The 15,258-nt window shown below is 35.0% G+C and overlaps 1 long non-coding RNA gene across 1 annotated transcript in view; it reads left to right on the top strand.

Annotated features, from left to right (window-relative positions):
• LOC148121166 (uncharacterized) overlaps positions 1–7,988 on the top strand; it is a 46,912-nt gene extending 38,924 nt beyond the window's left edge. Inside the window, exon 3 of the long non-coding RNA XR_015738499.1 lies at positions 7,657–7,988. This is a non-coding gene — a long non-coding RNA (uncharacterized LOC148121166). The remainder of the gene's footprint in view (positions 1–7,656) is intronic.
• The last annotated feature ends 7,270 nt before the right edge of the window (positions 7,989–15,258 follow it).

The following is a 15,258-nucleotide window of genomic DNA, read 5'->3' on the forward strand; positions in this document are numbered from 1 at the left end:
TAGCAGATACAGAATGACAATCACATTGACTAAAATCCCCTAAGCCGTTCTCTGCATTGTTTCTGATACTTCAGTCACTATGTAGGACCTTTCTTGCTAATAGCTTCTGTGGAATTTTCTTTAACACCATTATCAGGCAAAGATAATTATTGCTGAAGAAGAATCAAGATTAATTTTCAAGATTAATTTTAGGCCACTAGAAGTTTTTAGAATACATCTTAGGACTCATTTTATACATTCTATTTGATTAAACCTTATTTTCTCCACATCGTGATTATAACATCATATCCAGGACTTTTATTTAAATATTTTTAGTGATGAGATTGACTTCTTTTTTAATTTAAGAACTAATAAGATAAATAATAAAACAAACCCCTCAAAAATCTGACTAAAATGTGCTGTAAATGGGAATAATCTAAATTAAATTTTGAAGTCACTACTCAATTTATTCAGTGACCAACTCCAGTGCTGTTGATCTACTTGAAAAATACATGTCCTTCCTAATTTAATTCAGTCTCAAAAATGAAGCTTATCCATGAAAACTTTTTTTTGAAGTGCAGTTTTATGTTACTCAGGACACTTGAGTTATTTCTTAGAATGCATTAAACTGGTTCCATTTTTAAGCACCATGTATATATTTTTCTATGTAATTACCTCTCCTATGTAAATTTACCACATTTTAATTTCATAGTATCCTTTCCATCTATTGTCACTCTTTCAATCACTATTTCCACATTATATAAATTATACTATGCCTATGTTAAGGATAAAAGTCAGCTGTCACATTCATTATGAAACATTTATCTAGAATCTGAAAAATATACTCAATAAATAATAAATTTTTACACTTCTGTTTTGGTCTAATTGTTATAATTATTATATCTTATTATGTGTTATACACCATAAATGAAATGGTTTTGGAAAAAAAATCATAAAACAGATATAAACATGGACCTGAAAAAGAAATATGCAAGTGAGAGAAATATGAAGAAAATGTAAAGAGCAGTAGAAACATATTATAAAACAATATGGCATAACTGTAGGTAATTGGTTGGGGATTCCATAACTATGCTATATCTTAGGCACATGCTAGAACTTAAACTCAAAAAGAGTAAAAGTTTAACTGTGTGAAGTGTAAACTATTGGCAGAGAAGATACATGAAATCTTTAAATAACCTTTCAAGGATCTTGTTTAAAGCACAGAAACAGTGAACTGTATAACAGCAATGTATACGGAGGATGTCACCTAATAAGAGGGTCACAGCCTTTATCTCCAGTGTGGGACTTCTTCAAAGATTTGATAAGAATTTATCAAATGTCAAGCATGGGAGTTAGAACAATATTCTCACCCAGAGGGACCATTGACCTTGCTACTTATGTAACATTTTCTCAAAATAAATTGATGTTTTTCTGGTTGGTGATGTTATTCTATGATATGGCATGGTGATAGATATGGATCTGTTTTCATTCTTGAACATGTTTATATCCAGTTATACAAGCACCATTTGTTGAAGATGCTTTCTTTCTTACATTGTAAACTTTTAGCTCCTTTGTCAAAAATCAGGTGTTCATAGGTTTGTGGGTTCATATCCGGGTCTTCTATTCCATTCCATTGGTTGACTTCTCTGTTTTTTATTGCCAATATCAAGCTGTTTTTATCACTGTAGCTCTGTAATAGAGTTTGAAGTCAGGGATGGTAATGCCTCCAGAAGTTCCTTTATTGTATAGGATTGTTTTGGCTATCTGTTGTTTTTTTTTTCCATATTAAGTTGATTATTGTTCTCTCAAGGTCTGTGAAAAATTTTATTGGGATTTTAATGAGGATTGCATTGAATCTATAGATTGCCATTGGTAGAATTGCCATTTTTACTATGTTGATCCTACCCATTCAAGAGCATGGGAGTTCCTTCCATTTTCTGGTGTCCTCTTCAATTTCTTTTTTCAATGCCTTAAAGTTCCTGTGAAATAGATCTTTCACTTCTTTGGTTAGAGTTACCCCAAGATACTTTATGCTATTTTTGAACTTTATCCATAAACCAAGGTCATTAAGTCTATAGTTCACAAGCCCAGAGAAGCCAAATAACAAGGTGAATCCAAAGAAAAACATATATAGATCCTCCTGGAAATTGGAAGCAAACAAGACTGCGGGGCAAAAGTTGTGAGCGTGGGGGAGGCAGGGGTGGGGGTGAGGTTGGAGGAAAGGGTAGAGGGGGAGAGGGAATAAGAAGGAAAGGATTGGCAACAGCTTGGGGGAGTGGGAGGGTGGAGATGGAGGAAGGGCGGATATAGGAGCAGGGACGAAGATAACTACATTAAGGAATCCATTTTTGGGTTGGCAAAAGGCTTGGCTCTAGAAGTGATCCCAGGTTTCCATGCGGATGTGCCCTGCTAGGTCCTTGGACAGCAGAGGAGAGGGTGGCTGAACTGTCCTTGCCACACTATCACATTGATGATTATCTCAAATATCACCATAGAATCTTCGTCCCCTGACGGATGGAGATAGAGACAGAGACCCTCATCAGAGCAAAGGACTGGGCTCCCAAGGCCCAGTTGAAAGGCAGAAGGAGGGAGAAGACGAGCATGGAAGTCAGGACCACGAGGGGTTGGTCCACCAACTGAGGCAGTGTGCCTGTTCTAATGGGAGCTCACCAAATCCACCTGGACCAGGTCTGAATGAACATGTGATCAAACCGGACTCTGATTGTGACTGACAATAGGAAAAAGGAAGGAAGTGTAAATAATTGAATGGAAAAATAAAATAAAGAAAATAAATTAAATTAAAAAGACAGAAAAAAGACAAAAAAAAAAAAAAGGATTACAGACCTAAACAGAGAACTCTTAACAGAGGAATTTAAAATGACTGAAAGACACTTAAGAAAATGTTCAACATCTTTAGTCATCAGAGAAATGCAAATCAAAAAAACTGTAAGATTTCATCTCACACCTGTAAGAATGGCCAAGATCAAAAACACTGATGACAACTTATGCTGGAGAGGTTGTGGGGAAAAGGGAACACTTCTGCATTGCTGGTAGGAATACAAGCCCCTTGGGATGCCAGTGCGGCGATTTCTCAGAAAAGTAGGAAAAGACTTTCCTCAAGACCCACTAATACCACTTTTGGGTATATATTCAAAGGATGCTCAATTGTGCCACAACGATATGGGCTCAACTATGTTCATAGCAACATTGTCAGTCATAACCAGAACCTGGAAACAATATACATGCCCCTCAGCTGAAGAATGGATAAAGAAACTATGGTACATTTACACAATGGAGTAATACACAACAGAAAAAAATAACGACATCTTGAATTATGCAGGCAAATGGATGGAGCTAGAAAACATCATTTTGAGTGAGGTCACCCAGACCCAGAAAGACAATTTTCATATGTCCTCACTCATAGGTGGTTTTTAAACATAAATCAAAGAAAACCAGCCTATATATCACAATTCCAGAGAATTTAGGCAATAATGAGGGCACTAAGAGAGATTTATATCGTTCTAATCTACATGGGAAGTAGAAAGTAGAAAAAGACAAGATCTCGTGAGTAAATTGGGAACATGGGGACCTTGGCAGAGGGTTGAAGGTGGGAAGGGAAAGGCAGCAAGGGGAGAGTCAGGGAGGGGAGCTGAGATAAATGTAGAGCTCAATAAAAATCAAAAAAATAAAAAAAATATAATGAACACCAAACTAAATCCCTCATTTCCACTTTGAAATATATACATGTAGTGAGGAGTTGCGGGCAGGCCTGCTTTTCATCCTACCCACCTCCCACACGGCTAGCTTAGCCCCAGAAATAATGACACATAAGTTGTATTCATTTAAATACTGCCTGGCCCATTATCTCTAGAGAGTTAGTTACTGGCTAACTCTCACATCTTGATTAACCCATTTCTAATAATCTGTATAGCACCACGAGGTGTGGCTTACCGGGAAAGATTCAGCATGTCTGACCTGGTGGCTGGCTCCATTGCGTCTGCCTCATAGCCCTCTTCCCAGCATTCTGTTCTGTTTTCTCCACCTACCTAATTTTCTGTCCTATCAAGGGGCCAAGGCAGTCTCTTTATTGACTAATGAAAATAACACAATAGACAGATAACCCTCCTCCAACATATACATTAGAAAGAGTTGATGGATTGTAGAGTACCACAGTGGTCACTGCAGAGGGACTGGTGGAAATTCACTACACCCATTTTGATTCCTCACCCATATTGCTGTCATTAGAGAAAAAAAAACTGTGAGAGTCTTGGGAAGACTGAAGTTTAATGTCAATCAAACTCAATCTTTGAGTCTTAATAATTTCCCTGAGTAGAAGAAAAGTAACCACATTAAAATATTTTAAATAACTAAGAAATATAAAAACCACCAAGTGCTAGATAATATTAATGTTAACTAAATTTCACTTGGGAAAATGCTAATGCATATGAGGGATGTGGTTCTGCCTTAAATTAATGAACCAGGTTTTTTTTAACTTCCTGTGGGAGGCCTTCCTTACCTTTTGGGCAGAGTAGCAGGGATGAGCTGGTGGGGAGACAAGAAGGGACATTGTTTCAGCAAAAGTAAAGGGACTAGAGGAGAGAAAGGAAAATAGATTTTATCGATAGAAGAGAGAACAGTAGAAATTGGGGAGGTTGCAGGGGTAAAATGATGTGGCAAAAGGGAATAATTCGGTGTCTTTGCTGGCTGAGCACAATAAGCATTTTCCGTAAAGAGCATAACCATGCAGATTCTCATTTACTTCAGCTCACGATATATCCATTATTTTCAAAAGCATTTACAACTATTATTAAAACCTGAAAATTGAGATGCTTTAAATGTACCTTTTTTGTTCTCCATCAGGGATATTTATTTATAGGAGTAATTTCTATGACTCAAAATTCATTGTATAACACCAATCATTATAATGCCATATACATTTATGAGTCTATTTGGATAAATAAAATAATAGCCTATTTGTTAGGTATTTTATTGTACTCTATAAAATAAACATTTAGAATTTATGTCTCAAATAAATATTCAACTCATGTTTATTTATTTTATTGTCATATATTTATAGTAAAATATTATATTTTATTCCATATTTTATGACAGTCACTATTATAATTTGAAAAAGCACTTCAATTAACTATGAAATATTTACAACTACTCTATGGCTGAAAGAAAACTGAGAACTATATCTTATTCTTAGCACTTTCCTATTTTAAAATTGATGGGATTAATTTCAGACATTTCTTTTACATAAAAATAAATGCTTCACATATTTCTCTGTCTGCTTTCTGGGAGGTTGGATTGTAGTGAAGATTACTGCAATGTTGCAGCAAGTTAACTGGGAGTGAGAATTAATCTACAGGGAATCGCAAACACATTTAGAGTTCCTCTCTCAACCCATCTTTGTTTTCAGAGAGCTTTTTGTCTTTAATAATAAAGTCTATTTTCCATTTTCTTAAATTTTAGAATCCTGGTAATGTATTGGGAGATAATATATGGCATAAACTATCTCAAACAAACTCAAAATAAAGGTCTTCAAAGACTGTCTATGTCCTTGTAAGTCTGGTCACACCAGAAAGTCAGTGTGGTATGAATGATGTAGGACTTCTGAGAAGCAACACTGGCTTGCTCAAGTATTATCATCTCTGGTCAGCTTCCACAGTTTTACTAATGCATTTCACTGTAGCTTGGGTGTACTTTCCGATGAGTTTTAGCTTCAGTATTACTATTCCTCTTTTATGGATACTAAAATAAATAAGCATATTTTTAAAATCTTCATGTAGATCTTATCTATATTAAACCATTCTACTTTTAATACTGCCTCCATATATTGGATGAAATAATATGTTGCATACTATATATTTATTATTTTATTTACATGTTTCAGTGTATTGAGAAATACTGATATAAATGCGAGTCTTTTTAGAAAAATGTATGAAGTACCTAAGATTTTGGCTTACTAAGTTAGTGATGAAAACTAATGAACTTTCATAGACAAATGATGCTATATTATTTTTTCCAGCTCCTGTAACTCTTTCCCTTCTTAACTACCTCTTTCTTAAAAAAATGAGTGAGAAAAATATTCTGACATAGAACTAAAACATAACTAATTTTCCTTACCAGGTGGTAATCATAACTGCCTTAGTTCTAGTAAATTACAGAATTCTCACAAAGCCACGAATCTACATAAATTAGCACAAACCAGTATATTCATTAAAAAAGACTATTTAGCTTCATAAGACAACAATTCAGTAAATTAAAAATAATTTTTGTAAGAAAAGAGTAGATGAAATATAGTTTTAAAATGTTTTGTTTACATCTTAAAAATAAAAGAATATTGCTTAGATGCAAATATTGTGAGTTTAGCAAATTAATATTGATAGTTTATTAAATACCCTCAAAATCCAGTGGTTGAAGAATTAGAATTTAAGCAATTTGTCCATGATTTCTAGAGCCAGAAGATAAAGAGAAAGTTTGATTATTTACAAATTAAGGGGAAATTGTGATTAATTTTTTTGATGTCTTTTTATCATTATAGACTACAATTCTTAGCTTATCTAAAATGGCCATTCATTATTCATGTTTAGAAATAATAGAAGCAATTTTAAAAAGCTTATTTATGAATGATTTTTTTGCAAACTAATACTTTTGCTGAAAGATTTCTGCTTGACATTTTGTGTTTTGACTGGCATTTCCTTGTAACCAGCTGTCATAATAAGGACTGCAACACACGCTGTTAGCAGCATATGCCTTTTTGGGTGCTGAACAGCATTTTTATATAAAAAAAATATCAAATGATCCATAACATATTATGCTGTCATTTGAAAGCAGCATCAGGAATGAAACATTTTTATGCCTATAATATATTTTGTTCCCCAAGGCTCGGCATAGCATCTTTTCAATATTTTTGAGGATATAATGAGGTGAACATTTAATCTTTTAATTCATACTGTTAAAGTTTTCCAAACAGTAATGCTCTCCAAGGCATAGGAAAAGGTTGTAAAAATCCATTTAGAAGATTTAATATCTTTCATTTAATCCACTGTTGCTTACCTTGTTCAGTGACTTCAGGCACACTTTTCAATACTTACCCATCAGGAGTTACTAATCTCCAGGGAAAATGACATTTTAAAGACTTATGTGTTCACCGCTTTGAGTATGATCACTCAAACAAAAATGTTAAAACCAAAACTGATTAAACTATATAGTAAAAAATAAATTATATATTATTTATTTTTAATATATTATGTATATATATATTCAATATATTATGTATATTCAAGTTTAGGGTTAAAATAATAATATCTATCAAAACTTAAAATTCAACTGAAATTAGGAAAAATCTATTCCTAGTTAATTCTATTTAATCTCCAAACTTGAAACTTATTTAAATATGGCCTTTTGAAAGAACTTTTCCTCAGTTTATTTAGCTGTAACCATAAAAATACCTGAGTTGTGTTTCTCTGTATTAAATAAATTTCTATATTTAGAGTTGTAAGAAAAAGAACAGATGAGCATTTTATCAACAATTTTCTGTATGTGTACATTTTAAGAACTACAGGAATTATTAACTTATTTAAAAATTCCAGCTTTTGCATCTTAATTTCCTTTAGTTAAAAGACAAGCTCTACTTGAGAGATTTGTGTCTTATTTCTCTGTTCATTTCAGCTCCCACTTTAGGGCCTACCGCGAACTGTTGAATGTTGTTTGCAGGATTAGACGTGTGAATAACAACAACATAAGGAACACATCACTGTGTTCCATTGACTACAAACAGAAAACACGCACCATTAATGGGTCTGGGAAGAGAAAAGAGCCTGACAAGGGACATGATGTGTATTTCTCGAAACACGAACGTCCAGAATGTCAAGCCAACAGAAAAATAATCAATAAAAAAAATCATTGTTGCCAACATCTCCAACAAGTAATCCCTTCTGCAGATATTACAAACAATACCATTATAACAATAAATAAACTTTACTTATGGCAAAATGCAAGTAATAATTTATATTTTGAAGATAATAATATGATTCAAACATCCTTTCCTTCCTCCAAAATCTCCAATATACCCCTACTTGTTCTCTTTCAAATTCTTGGCATACTTTTCCCTGGTTATTATTGCATGCATACATATATATATAGTTGTACACACACATCTATAATATATATGTATATATAATATATATACATATATATTTATATGTATAAATTTAACCTCTTTATCCCATACAATGAAATGCATGTGAGTCAAAGTCAGTAGATAAAGAACAAAGTTGCTTTGTTTTGTTTTGGTTGTTTGTTTTTACCTGTATGGTCAAACATTAAATTCTACTTGGCCCAAACACAAGAAAGAATATATAAAGCATTATTCTACCTCTCTTTCATCAAACTGAGACATCTGTCTTCGATTCTTCAATTCTCAAATCTCTATTTCCAGAAGCTCAGAGATTCAGTCTCAGGATGAGTAGTAACCCTAGACTGCCTTTAGGCTGTAGTGTAGAATCACTCGAGATCTGCATCACCACCACCCCCTGGTATGGACCATGACTCTTGTATTCCAGGGTCCATGAAAAACAGCAAAAATTATCCTGATCAAGCAGAGGCCAAAAACCATAACCAATCTGTAGAGATTTACTGTAGTATTCAATTGTAAATTTAGCTTAATTTGAACAGCCATGGTATTTACAATCTGCCTTAAAAAGGCTTCCTTAGCGCACAACAGAAGTAGCTGACAGGATAAGGGAAAAAAAAACTGATAGCAAGCCGCTTCTGGTGGCCACAGCAATGACTGACAGATCATGGGGAGGGAGCTGCGACAGGGAAGGGCCCGTGGGTATGGGCCACTGCTGTCAGCTTTGGGAATCCAGCAGCTCCTTAGTCTGGCAGGTCAACTACGCCTGGATCTCTTGGTTTTGTCCCGTCTTTAGGCCTCTGGATAGAAGAATCCATAGTACGAATCAGCCGCTCCGGCACCCAAATGGGATGGTCTGCATTCTGCGGAAAAACATAGACAAAACTCCCCTGTCTCAAGATTAGTACTAGCTTTGCCTGGAACTTTTTCAGGGGCAGAAGCATTTATCTGAATCTCTTTAGATTCTAGCACGTGAGTGCCATCATACAATTAGATAAAATTATTAAAATTGTTATTTTTATACGGAGGCACAAAACCTCCTGAACAAAAATCTGTTAGCCTTTTTACAGGGTCTGTGCTCCATTGTGCGAGCTCCCTTGGCCAACGCATAGGTGCCTCAGCTGTGCCAGCTCCCCCGCATGCTCATCTTTGAGGACTTTCTAGCTGCCCCTGTGCCCGACTGGCAGCTGCTGGGCCTATGGCCGTCAGCGCCTTGTTGTCTGTCAGGTCCATCGTGCCCGCTGCGTCTGCACTGCTGCCGGCCGCTGCCATGGCCGCCCCCGCCCAGACACCACCAGAGCTCACCAGGCAGACTGTGTCCTGTCTTATTATGTGGGCGCCCTCCGGCCCGTGTGGCCAGTCTCTCTTAGCCGCTTTCTCTCTCTCTCTCTCTCTCTCTCTCTCTCTCTCTCTCTCTCTCTCTCTCTCTCTTTGGCTCTATGTGCATCTTGACAGCGGTGTGCGCCCTTGGGCAGTCCCTGTGGCCCGCCGCAGCTGTGGCCACCGTTTCAGTGACCCGCCCCCCAAACACGTACGGGAGCTTTTTTATTTCCCCATGAAAGACAGGCTCTGTAAAGCTGCCTTCTTGTTTTTCAAAAACTCTTAGTAGAACTCATAGCTACTGTTTTTTGAATCTCCTCAAGGATATGAGAGTGTAGCCCAAGGCCCGGACGGGTGCCACGGTGAAAAGAGTATTCCCATTCTGCCAGCTGCCCTGGGCCCATTGCCTTGGAAATGAACTCCTGTCAGGCGAGGCCTCGCCAGCCTGTTCTCTAGTAAATTTAAAGCCCCCAGTAGGTAAAAGCCAGGGACTAAATTCTCTCAAAAAAATTAGGCAATTAACCATCCTACATAAATTTGTGTTGTCTCAAATTTAATACTGGTGCTCATTCTCTCCAAAAGACCTAATCATTGACCTGTTTAACTGGTCTTTATCCTGGAGCAGAAGTTCTCACACCCATTGCCAATCCTGGCCAATCCATCCTCCGCAATTCACTTACCGCTGGCCAGCCTTTTGAGGGTGACCCCCATGGAGATCCTTACCCCTCAAAACTCGTAGATGGGTTTTGCAGACAAGTACTCTTCGGTTGCGGTAGCTTTCAATTGCCCACCCAGAGACACCATTTGTAGAATCACTCGAGATCTGCATCACCACCCTCCCAGTATGAGCTTGGGCAAGGGCCTAGGGATTAAACACAAGACACACACACAGAGAGTCCAGGTCATTCGCCAACAGGTGAATGCCAAGTTTATTCAGCTTTTGCCAGGTTAATATACCCTTCCCCAGTAAAGGAGATCCCCTCAGGTGCGGCCAACTTAGCGCTTGTATGAGAAATTCCTCCTAAGCAGGGAGTGCTAGCAAGAGCTCAGTAACAGACAGTTAAGAGAGGTTTGGGTGCCATGGGAACCCTCCTCTGCAGGTGAAAAATTACCATATCAAGGGTAGAACAAGCCTACAGCTAAATCACCATGCTAAAAGTGGGGCCAGCACAAAATGGGCAGGAAGTTTGGCTGGTAGTGTAAACAGTCCTTGCATTTTGCATTTTGTGCCTCAAGGAGCAGGGGAAGAACCTGGGATCTAACACTATAGATAAAGATATTGCTTTGGTAGGTCTCCCATTAAAGATAGCAAATTATGTAGTTTCTTATATTCCCTAATTATACAAACCTAATCTCACCAAATAGAACTTTAAAATATGGAGCATTATGATAACTCATTTACAAATATCTGAAATGGGAAACTATTTTGTGCACAGGTCTGACTCTCAGAGTCAACTCAAAATAATGGGAAATTCCAACCCCTAATTAGCATGACGTTAAACAAGATAAAACACACACTAAGATTCCATCTTGAGAATAGTCTTCTGACTGGTAGAGCACTGACTTAAATTTTAGTTTAATTCATGAAGTTAGATATCTCAGAAATGTGTTGTGTGTGACAATCTTCCCATACAGTGCTAAGAAATGTGGTTTTCATTTTCTTAGTAGATACATAACAAGATTTTGAAGTGAAGACTACAAATTTAAATTACATACCTCTGTGAGTCCATTGCATAGAATACCTGGCTCTATGCTCTTGTCGCTTAAGTAAAATTTCAGAACAAATTAATACTCAGAATGTGTTAAAATAAAAAAATCAATTAACAATTAATTACTTTTTAAAAGTATTGTATAAGAAACATTTAACAAAGGAATAATGATTTAATATCAAAATATTTCAAAATACACCAAAACAATTGTTTTTATTGCTGCTGGCATTATGATATGTAACAACAAGGAGGACCCTGAGAGAGACATACATGGATCTAAGTAGGAAGGAGAAAAAGACAAGATCTCCTGAATATTTGGGAGTGTTGGGTTATGGGGGAGCGTAGAAGGGTTAAAGTGAGTAAGGGAGGAAAGTAGAGGAAAATGTATAGAACAATAAAAATAGTTAAGAAAAAAAACTTAATAACAATATAATTGTTGTGTCTCTAGACAAGATTACAAGAGGGTGTTTGAATAAGTCCATCCAAAAAGCAGTATGAAATAAAACATTTTCATGATGAATAATCTACACAACGATTTAAACTGGATGTATAGAGAAGTAATTTTTTAAAACACAGCTAGGTTCTCACTTGCCAGGGTAAGCATTTAAAAACACACTATAAGTCAACCATACTGTTTGACATTAATTAAAGTGTGTATCACACATGTAAAATAGCCATTAATTACAGAAGTATATTGAAAAGCAATAAGGCTAAAAGAGCTTTAGTGTAATTACTCAAGCCACTGTCTATATTCATAAGAAATGCATTACCATAAATTAGTCATTATTTCTCTTGCTTTAACCAAATACTTTGTAAAACGAAGATAAAAAATAAATTTAAATGTTAAGTTGAAGTAACCTATCACTTTCCCCCAAAACAAATAGTTCATTTATCTTAGCCATTATCAAATGCATGACAGAGAACCTAGGTCAACTAAAGAAGAGATCATTTTTCCTGACTGTATTTTATGAGAAACTTTACAAAAATTAAGGTTAGGCAATAGCATGGCAGAAGATAACATGGACATTTGCAAAACTTAAGGTAAAAGTATTTTGTCAAGTAAGAAAAGTATAAGTGACAATTAGCCACGGTCTTTTTATTTATTTGATGTTAAATTTTAATTTAATTTTTCTAGGTCACATGGAAAAATTAGACGGTTACCATTAATTAGTGTTTTTTTAAAAACAAAATTAAACAACCACAATCAGTGTGTGGAGTTATACAATGTGTTTACTTTTTGTGATTGACACATCATACTCTGTCTCTGACCCACTTATTATGTTTTCTATAAACAGAATATACATCTATCTCATAGGTTTTCTTCTTTGTTTTTCAAGGTTGATAGGTACATACTACTTATGTATATTAGCTTTTTTTTTTTTCATATAGACACCAAGTAGTGGAAGCGTATAAGGAAAGGAAAGAAATCTCTTCTTTTGGGGGACATTTGTGAACTATTTTACTCACTGGATAACACCACTGACAGTGTATCTGGATATTAAATAGGGTCACACTTGGAGAAGTTAGCTCCTCTTTATTTAAAGTATATTCTATCTTTTGGCACACTAGGCTGAGCAGGTGTCTCTAGATGTACAGAGACATGTGGAGTCAATGTGGCAGGGCTGTCAGAGAAGATAGACTTCTCCACACACTTCCAAATTCACAGATGCTGTTGAGGAAGTTTCTGCAAGATGCCTTTCTTAAGCTCAGTATTACCTGGCACCTCAGGCTGCTTCAAGTGCTGCCACGGGTCCCACCCACCACTGACTAGGCAATATGCCATGGCAACAGATGGGCACAAATGTGGGACACCAGAAATATAAGATGGAAAGGTGAAATATACTTCGAAGGATTAACATCTCAGGAGGGGACACTGAAATAATCGCTGCTATAACTAAGTATCTTTAGCAGTAACAAATGCAAGCTCCCTTCAAAGGAAATTAAATTTAAGAACTCATTGAATTTTATAGGCACTTTCTGAATGATGCAAACTGAGCACCTCTGCTTATCCTATGTTTCCAATTATTAACAAATCCCCTCTTATGCTTCTAATGTATTTATTTTGTAAATGATCACTCTTGCTTATTAAACAGAATCTTCATCATTTCTTCATTTTTACTTTTCTTTTTATGTCTATTTTTCTCACAGATCCTTGCTCTATTTATTTTCATATACTAAATATCAACTGCTATCACATATTCACAAAACCAATACTAATTTGTTCTGTTAAGAATAGATAAATTTAAATATTTGCTATCTATCTTCAACATCTAGGGTCAGATGATAGTAACCAAAAATAAATTGGTAAATTCTAAACATAAACTAGTTATATATTTTAGCTAGTTTCTCTTTATTTACTTTCTTTTCTTTTATCACTAGTATTACTCTTCTATTATTACTATTATAACTATTAGTACTTATTACTATTATTACTGTTCAGTTATTACTGCTAATATTTATTGTTATTATTATTCTTCTGCTTATTAGTATAGTTGTTCTTATAATCATCCCCTCCATTAATACAAGTTAACTGTAATTGTTTATGCCCAGATTATTTTACTTATTTCTGTTCCTATATTATCATCAAACTTTTGTTACAGTCCAGAAATTGTGTAATTATCTTTACCTCTTCCTGTAAACATTGGTGAATCCCTTTCTTTGAGAGCTAAATGCAATTACATTATATGCAATCATTATTTGTTTCAACATTATATTTTCCTAATATTTGTAAGTCAGCATGATGGCATGAAACCTAGACTCCCAGAAGACTTTGCTACGGGATGAAATTTAATGAAAGCAGGGGAAATGTAATAATTCTATGTTAGAAACCCCAAGATTTTCAAGTATGGAATATGAAGATTTTAAAATTTTTCTAAAGCTAATATGAACACACCCATTATCATTAGCATTAAATAGGCATAGAACTAAAAAACAATAAAGACATTAAAAAGATATAAAGTTAGATTGCCAACTTAATATTTGCTTCACTTTTAACAAAGAAAAATTATTATATACTAAACATAAGGTACTAAGTAACTTTTTGTGCCTTTAGAAATTGTATCTATTAGGTTAAAAAGGAAACTTTTTCAAAGTTCTTCATAGTGGCTTTTCAAATAAAACCATGTAATAATTTCTTTTAAATTAAGCAAATATTTTTGCATTTGTCAGATTAAATTTCACATTTGGACAAAAGTATGTCCTATTCATTGTTTTATATATGTATTTTCTATACTACCTCAAAATATTTGTCAATGAATAAAGATACAGGGCTGGGGATACGGATAAGAAAATAACGTTTTTCTAGAATGTGTAATGTACTGAAGTATATGAACAACACTGCATTCAAAGGCATCTTACAAAAACATTATGCTATTTCTACATGTGAGTTTCAGCCATAGCTATCGCAAGCAGGAATGCATTCTGAATCATATGTAATGATTTTATTAATAAATGTTTTTTGGTAGTGTGTACAACTCTTATTTCACATCTGTGTTCAATTTTTGATAAAACTGACAAACTTTTCAGCTTTGCAATATTATAAAGCTTGGTTTTCACTTTGCTTCTACCTTAAATTTTTAATGAGAAAACAAGTTTATTCGTAGCCCCAAATGACTTGAAGTTCACTATACTCTCATCCAAGACATTTAGGATATAGTAAAGCAATCATTCTGAAAAATGTATACATGAAAATATATAACTTTAATTAAATATATGGCATACATGAAAACATTTTTACGTTCCTGATTGATTGCAAAACCTCTGAGTTCTTACTTATTTCTCACAAATGTAAGTTGCTGTGGGAAGAATATACCATAAAACTTATTTTTTACTGTTCTTAACATGGAAATTTCAAATGAGATGTTCAGAGCGAGAGTGATAAGAGCCATGGTGGGATATAATAATCTGTACTTCAGGACAGTTGCCAATGGTTACAGTAAGTATTGGGAATAAAATGCCTGAATACCCCTGCGACTCTATGGCTAACGCACAACAATCTCAAGCAGATTTTCAAAAATAAGGTAATAGAATATTAAAGAATACCTTGTGCTCAAGAATGATGTCATAGAAATAACAGACAGCAAGAGCACACGGTATTGTAATTAATATGGA

Source organism: Myodes glareolus, chromosome 8, assembly GCF_982192425.1.
Source record: "Myodes glareolus chromosome 8, mMyoGla1.1, whole genome shotgun sequence".
Taxonomy (NCBI): domain Eukaryota; kingdom Metazoa; phylum Chordata; class Mammalia; order Rodentia; family Cricetidae; genus Myodes; species Myodes glareolus.